Source organism: Salmo salar, chromosome 04 (assembly GCF_965601325.2).
Source record: "Salmo salar chromosome 04, fSalSal1, whole genome shotgun sequence".
NCBI lineage: Eukaryota > Metazoa > Chordata > Actinopteri > Salmoniformes > Salmonidae > Salmo > Salmo salar.
The window spans coordinates 39215735-39224178 of record NC_138294.1 but is presented as its reverse complement, the minus strand read 5'-3'; positions in this window follow the sequence as shown (position 1 = coordinate 39224178).

The following is an 8444-nucleotide window of genomic DNA, read 5'->3' as shown; positions in this document are numbered from 1 at the left end:
AAGTATCCATTTCACTGTACCGTTTACACCTTCTGTATCCTGTACATGTGACAAATAAACTTTGATTTTATTTGATATAGGGTGTGTTTACCAGAGACGGAATTTTGAAGAACAACACATCAAATCAAATCAAATGTATTTGTCACATACATATGGTTAGTAGGTGTTAATGCAAGTGTAGCAAAATGCTTGTGCTTCTTGTTCCGACCATGCAGTAATATCTAACAAGTAATCTACCAATTCCACAATAACTACCTTGTACACACAAGTGTAAAGGAATGAATACGAATATGTACATAAAAATATATAAATGTGTGATGGCCGAACGGCATAGGCAAGATGTAATAGATGGTATGGAGTACAGTATATACATATGAGATGAGTATTGTAGGGTATGAAAACATATAAAGCAGCATTGTTTAAGGTGGCTAGTGATACATTACATCAGGATGGCAAGATGCAGTAGATGGTATAGAGTATAGTATATACATATGAGATGAGTAATGTAGGTTATGAAAACATTATATAAAGTGGCATTGTTTAAAGTGGCTAGTGATACATCTAATTACATCAAGATGGCAAGATGCAGTAGATGGTATGGCGTACAGAATATACATATGAGATCAATAATGTAGGTTATGTAAACATGATGTAATATAAATAATATAAAGTGGCAAGTGATAAATTGATTACATCAATTTTCCCATTATTAAAGTGGCTTGAGTTGAGTCAGTATGTTGGCAGCAGCCACTCAATGTTAGTGATGGCTGTTTAACAGTCTGATGGCCTTGAGATAGAAGCTGTTTTTCAGTCTCTCGGTTCCAGCTTTGATGCACCTGTACTGACCTCGCCTTCTGGATGTTAGCGGGGTGAACAGGCAGTGGCTCGGGTGGTTGCTGTGCTTGATGATCTTTTTGGCCTTCCTGTGACATCGGGTGGTGTAGGTGTCCTGGAGGGCAGGTAGTTTGCACCCGGTGATGCGTTGTGCAGACCTCACTACCCTCTGGAGAGCCTTCCGGTTATGGGCAGAGCAGCTGCCGTACCAGGCGGTGATACAGCCCGACAGGGTGCTCTCGATTGTGCATCTGTAAAAGTTTGTGAGTGTTTTTGGTGACAAGCCGAATTTCTTCAGCCTCCTGAGGTTGAAGAGGCGCTGCTGCGCCTTCTTCACCACACTGTCTGTGTGGGTGGACCATTTCAGTTTGTCCGTGATGTGTACGCCGAGGAACTTAAAACTCTCCACCCTCTCCACGACTGTCCCGTCAATGTAGATAGGGGGCTGCTCCCTCTGCTGTTTCCTGAAGTCCTCGATCATCTCTTTTGTTTTGTTGACATTGAGTGCGAGGTTATTTTCCTGACACCACACTCCGAGGGCCCTCACTTCCTCCCTGTAGGCCGTCTCATCGTTGTTGGTAATCAAGCCTACCACTGTAGTGTCGTCTGCAAACTTGATGATTGTGTTGGATGTGTGCATGGCCACGCAGTCGTGGGTGAACAGGGAGTACAGAAGAGGGCTGAGAACGCACCCTTGTGGGGACCCAGTGTTGAGGATCAGCGGGGTGGAGATGTTGTTACCTACCCTCACCACCTGGGGGCGGCCCGTCAGGAAGTCCAGGACCCAGTTGCACAGGGCGGGGTCGAGACCCAGGGTCTCGAGCTTAATGACGAGTTTGGAGGGTACTATGGTGTTAAATGCTGAGCTGTAATCGATGAACAGCATTCTTACATAGCTATTCCTCTTGTCCAGATGGGTTAGGGCAGTGTGCAGTGTGATGGCGATTGCGTCGTCTGTGGACCTATTGGGTCGGTAAGTAAATTGGAGTGGGTCTAGGGTGTCAGGTAGGGTGGAGGTGATATGGTCCTTGACTAGTCTCTCAAAGCACTTCATGATGACGGAAGTGAGTGCTACAGGGCGGTAGTCATTTAGCTCAGTTACCTTATCTTTCTTGGGAACAGGAACAATGGTGGCCCTCTTGAAGCATGTGGGGACAGCAGACTGGGATAAGGATTGATTGAATATGTCTGTAAACACACCAGCCAGCTGGTCTGCGCATGCTCTGAGGATGCGGCCGGGGATGCCGTCTGGGCCTGCAGCCTTGCGAGGGTTAACGCGTTTAAATGTTTTACTCACGTTGGCTGCAGTGAAGGAGAGCCCGCAGGTTTTGGTAGCGGGCCGTGTTAGTGGCACTGTATTGTCCTCAAAGCGAGCAAAAAACTTGTTTATTCTGTCTGGGAGCAAGGCATCGTGATCCGCGACGGGGCTGATTTTTCTTTTGTAGTCCGTGATTGACTGTAGACCCTGCCACATACCTCTCGTGTCTGAGCCGTTGAATTGTGACTCCACTTTGTCTCTGTAGTGACGCTTAGCTTGTTTGATTGCCTTGCGGAGGGAATATCTACACTGTTTATATTCGGTCATGTTTCCGGTCACATTGCCCTGATTAAAAGCAGTGGTTCGCGCGTTCAGTTTTGCGCGAATGCTGCCATCAATACATGGTTTCTGGTTGGGGAATGTTTTAATAGACGCTGTTGGTACGACATCTCCGATGCACACCGAGTCAGCGTATTCGTCAATGTTGTTGTTCGCAGCAATGCAGAACATATCCCAGTCCACGTCATCGAAGCAATCTTGAAGCGTGGAATCCGATTGGTCGGACCAGCGTTGAACAGACCTGAGGGCGGGAGCTTCCTGTTTTAGCTTCTGTCTATAGGCTGGGAGCAACAAAATTGAGTTGTGGTCAGCTTTTCCAAAGGGAGGGAGGGCGGGGGAGGGCCTTGTATGCTTCACGGAAGTTAGAATAACAGTGGTCTAGGGTTTTGCCCGCCCTGGTAGCACAACCGATATGCTGATAGAATTTGGGGAGCCTTGTTTTCAGATTAGCCTTGTTAAAATCCCCGACTACAATAAATGCAGCCTGCAAGTCAGATTAGGATATAGGCCAAGGAATACATCAAGTTTATTTTTATTTCTACTTTTTGCTGATACTTTCACCACTTTTAATCTTGAAATATTTGATTGTTTACTACACTATGAACCCTTAAAGAGATGGGTGGGGCTAAGCCTTAAGAGGGTGTGAACGATGCTGAATGGGTGTAGACAAAGAAGAGCTCTCCAGTAGGTGTACCAAAACATTTACGGGCCATTTTCTCAAAAGTGGGGTTTAGCAACTTTCAAAGCAGAATTACTTTCTCATTGTTCCTCAACTGCAGTGTATGATATAACATTTTCTAACTCGGAATCTCAAATTTTATCCAATCTCTACTTTAAAAAAAACACAATTTCAAATATTGCCACATAGGACCGAATCCAGGTGGTGGGTAACATACCAACCAATGTCTGAACTATCTTCCTCTAGCAGACAGACAGTATGACAGTCAGTTTCACCTCAGCAATTTGTGGAGCCTACCATGGGTACAAGCTAAGTTGTTGGCTCAACTAGACCACACACTCCTGAAACACACAGAGAAACACATGAAAAAAGATACAGTAAAATACACTCAGGCAGTATCCCATATCAGACTTACTGAAAAAAAGAGCTTTCCTGGCCGACACACAAAGGCTAGTTAGACATGCATACAACATCTCTCTTTGTAGCAGGATCAGAGAGATGACACAACAGCTTATCAATAAAAAGGAAAGAACCAGCTCTTCTAATTTTCTGAGGTGGTGGGTCTTCCATCGCAATGTTGGTGCTGCTGCCTACTAGACTAATAAACACAGATCCTCAGACTGAAGAGGATGTGATGATTTTAAATACTAAACAAGATACTTACAATGTTGTCTTTCTTTATCACTGTCTCTGATTCCCTTTTAACCGAATCAAGGACCTGTACTGATGAACTGTGTGTGTGTGTGTGTGTGTGTGTGTGTGTGTGTGTGTGTGTGTGTGTGTGTGTGTGTGTGTGTGTGTGTGTGTGTGTGTGTGTGTGTGTGTGTGTGTGTGTGTTTTATTGTCTCTACAGGAAGAGGAGGAATCGTAGAGGAAACATGTTGGGATGAGAGAGGATCGAGGACAAAGATGTCCTCTGTCCAGGCATCACCATCATGTAGCACAACTCTATCAGTCACCAACACACACACTTGTATTTAGTACAATACCAACATAGCTACTGTAGTAGGTCAAAGCTGTGTGCTGGAAAACTTGGTAGAGCATACTGTAGGTGGAATAAGCATTGTGGTTCTCATGTGAATTCCTTTTTTTTGTGGCTTCAGACCAATGCCTATTCTCACTTAAAAGTTATTTTGTTGTTTTTAATTTCCAGGGTATATACACTGGAAGGTGATTATGCAACATTATCATACAACATTATAAGACAGCTTAACACAGCAATACAAGTTAAGTAAAAGTAAACAATAATTACAAATGGCAAGAGATAATGTAGTTGTTAGTATTTATTGAATATTAACAGCAGACTATCTAGAGGGAAGCGAAAAACTAGAACACTGGAAAAAACGTCCCTAATCTCTCTTCAGACAATCGAACAAGCTCCTGGAAAATACACAAATAATCAATATGTACCCATTAACTATTTACATGAAAATTAACCTTTAAGTTTACTAACGAAAGGCCTAGTACCTGTAAACAAAAGTGAGTTATCACTAAATATAAGATTTGCAACCAAAATTACATTTATCAGATATAGTCAACTTTGCAAATAGAATTGTCCTGATTTAGTGTATTTTAGGTGGCTTGCAGAGCGAGGCATGAAGGGACACGAACTGCTCAGTATTCTGCACTAGCATAGGGTCTGTGCTACTTCTCCCCCTGACATCGTTGTCATCCACCTAGGTGGAGACGACTGGGGATACACCAAGGAGACGGCACTGGTGTGGCAGATGCACAATTATTGAAATAAATGTTCCCCTGTACAAGGGTGGTGTCCTCATTTATTGAGCTGGATGTTCCAGTTTAACAAGTGCATAGAGAGGGCCCGGCGCTCCATCAATCCGTTGTACGCATTTCTCTGTGACAGGGACACGCACACAATTCACCACTCTGCCATTAAGCAGTGTGTCCTAGGGATGTACCGTAGGGATGGAGTGTATCTGACGGATGAGGGGAACAAGGTATTCCTTGAGAGTTGGTCTCTCCACCGTTCTCTCCTTTGTAGTAGTAGCAAGATGCGTGCGCAGTACAAAATCATGATGTGCATCTCTGCATGATTCAAGAAGGTAATGAGTTCCGTCTGGTTTAAAAAAAAATGGTGAGTGGGGAAGCGAAACCTATTGCGTGATAGTGAGGAGGAGAGATGTCGTGTGGGGAAACGGCTTTTTTCACTCGATCTGTCCAACTTAATATCTTATCACCTCTAAAATGTAAATAAAACACTATAAAGAGTTTATATAATGTGTCATTACGTACCTAGTTGAAGGTTTGTGTCGAATTTGAAACGGGTTTTAGGCGGTGCTAAAGTGATCTTCAGAAGTAAACAGCGGCTTTTGAGAGTCATGATAGCTAGCAGTGATGACGCAAAAAATGACTAGGTATCCCCCTAACCCCGTCCCTGTCCGTTTCTTGTTTTTAAACAGTGAGAGAAGTGCTTAAACCTGGTGGAGAGAGGCTGTAAGACAGAATTAGTTGCTTTATGCGTGCTGTACGTTACATCATGACACGTCACATTTTAACGTACAGCATCGGAGGGCTATGTTTTTTTCAACTTTTGAATAGAAACATAGTTCACACCCCAGATTTTGATGTCAACACAGTCACTACAGTCCCATTAGTTTTCATTGCAGCCTCGTTTGAATGTCGCGGCTGCGCAAATTTGTACGGAATGGGGTTAGTCACTGTTAGTTAGCTAGCTAGCCAACGTTAGCGCTCATCTGACTGGTAACTTGTTATATCTGTGGTATAACGTTACGTTAGCTAGCTAACATCAGAGCTGCTGGCTAGCTCACTACCTAACGTTAGCTAATCAAAACAAAATCACATTCAGCTCACTAATAACAACTGACCCATTTTTCATGTTGGATAATTATCTGTATGCCTTTATTGATTAACATCAGCTTGAGTACCAACATATAGCTATCTGTAGTAGTCTAGGTTTGTCTTCAAACACTTCTTATCATGGCTGGCGGCTGCCTGGCTGATGCAGGAGGCAAGCTGTTTGTGTTGTCGAGTTGATGAGCGACCGTGTTGCTGGCCTGGTTCGAAAGGACTCTTGAATAGATATGTTAGCACTGTCAGAAGTGCTACAAAAAGGTAACACGTTGTTGTTTCTTAATGGACATAAATGTAAATGTGAGAGCGATAAATTATTCATTTAATGAAAACTGTTGCACCTTCAAATTTAGACAATCTGTCATTTTGTAACGGTCATCGTATATAGAGGACCAAGGCGCAGCGGGTTGAGTGCTCATTTTTACTTTTATTTGAAACACTAAAACAAAAAACAAGAAAATGAACGAACGACCAGTAATGCAGGCTCAACACAGCAGTGCAAAAACAACTTCCCACAAGGGACATGTGAAAACAGGGCTACCTAAGTATGACTCCCAATCAGCAACAACGATGTACAGCTGTTCCTGATTGAGAGCCATACCAGGCCAACACAAAGAAATACACAACATAGACAGATCATAGAAATACAAGACATAGAACATAACCAAAACCCAGGACTACTCTAAACAAACACCCCTCTACATAAACACATATCCCAACAAACCCCGAACCACATAAAACAAACACCCCCCTGCCATGTCCTGACCAAACTACAATAACACATAACCCCTTTACAGGTCAGGACGTGACACATTTCTTTAATTTAATGGTCACTTTTTGGACGCTACAGTTTCGCTTTAATCCGATGTATAGAATTTTATCTAGGTAAATACTCTTAACTAAATTGCTAACAATCCTGTAAAAAAATCTAGATGTGTTTCTCAGTAACAGACGGACAGCTCATGACGTTGTGTACCTCCAATGAAGTTGGTATTATGCATTTTCATTGTGATTGGTGTCATATTGGCTTAGATATGATGGTAGGGAAATTTGAATTGAACAGTGAGCTTCAACCAATAGCTATATAGACAGATTGACCGAACTCCATTACTCCTCACTTACAGGACTTGTTAAGTAATGGATACGAATTGTGATGATGTTTTACATTTACATTTACATTTAAGTCATTTAGCAGACGCTCTTATCCAGAGCGACTTACAAATTGGTGCTTTCACCTTATAATATCCAGTGGAACAACCACTTTACAATAGTGCATCTAAATCTTTTAAGGGGGGGTTAGAAGGATTACTTTATCCTATCCCAGGTATTCCTTAAAGAGGTGGGGTTTCAGGTGTCTCCGGAAGGTGGTGATTGACTCCGCTGTCCTGGCGTCGTGAGGGAGCTTGTTCCACCATTGGGGTGCCAGAGCAGCGAACAGTTTTGACTGGGCTGAGCGGGAACTGTGCTTCCTCAGAGGTAGGGAGGCGAGCAGGCCAGAGGTGGATGAACGCAGTGCCCTTGTTTGGGTGTAGGGCCTGATCAGAGCCTGAAGGTACGGAGGTGCCGTTCCCCTCACAGCTCCGTAGGCAAGCACCATGGTCTTGTAGCGGATGCGAGCTTCGACTGGAAGCCAGTGGAGAGAGCGGAGGAGCGGGGTGACGTGAGAGAACTTGGGAAGGTTGAACACCAGACGGGCTGCGGCGTTCTGGATGAGTTGTAGGGGTTTAATGGCACAAGCAGGGAGCCCAGCCAACAACGAGTTGTAGTAATCCAGACGGGAGATGACAAGTGCCTGGATTAGGACCTGCGCCGCTTCCTGTGTGAGGCAGGGTCGTACTCTGCGAATGTTGTAGAGCATGAACCTACAGGATCGGGTCACCGCCTTGATGTTAGTGGAGAACGACAGGGTGTTGTCCAGGGTCACGCCGAGGCTCTTAGCACTCTGGGAGGAGGACACAAGGGAGTTGTCAACCGTGATGGCGAGATCATGGAACCGGCAGTCCTTCCCCGGGAGGAAGAGCAGCTCCGTGTTGTCGAGGTTCAGCTTGAGGTGGTGATCCGTCATCCACACTGATATGTCTGCCAGACATGCAGAGATGCGATTCGCCACCTGGTTGTCAGAAGGGGGAAAGGAGAAGATTAATTGTGTGTCATCTGCATAGCAATGATATGAGAGACCATGTGAGGATATGACAGAGCCAAGTGACTTGGTGTATAGCGAGAATAGGAGAGGGCCTAGAACAGAGCCCTGGGGGACACCAGTGGTGAGAGCACGTGGTGCGGAGACAGATTCTCGCCACGCCACCTGGTAGGAGCGACCTGTCAGGTAGGACGCAATCCAAGCGTGGGCCGCGCCGGAGATGCCCAGGTCGGAGAGGGTGGAGAGGAGGATCTGATGGTTCACAGTATCAAAGGCAGCAGATAGGTCTAGGAGGATGAGAGCAGAGGAGAGAGAGTTAGCTTTAGCAGTGCGGAGAGCCTCCGTGACACAGAGAAGAGCAG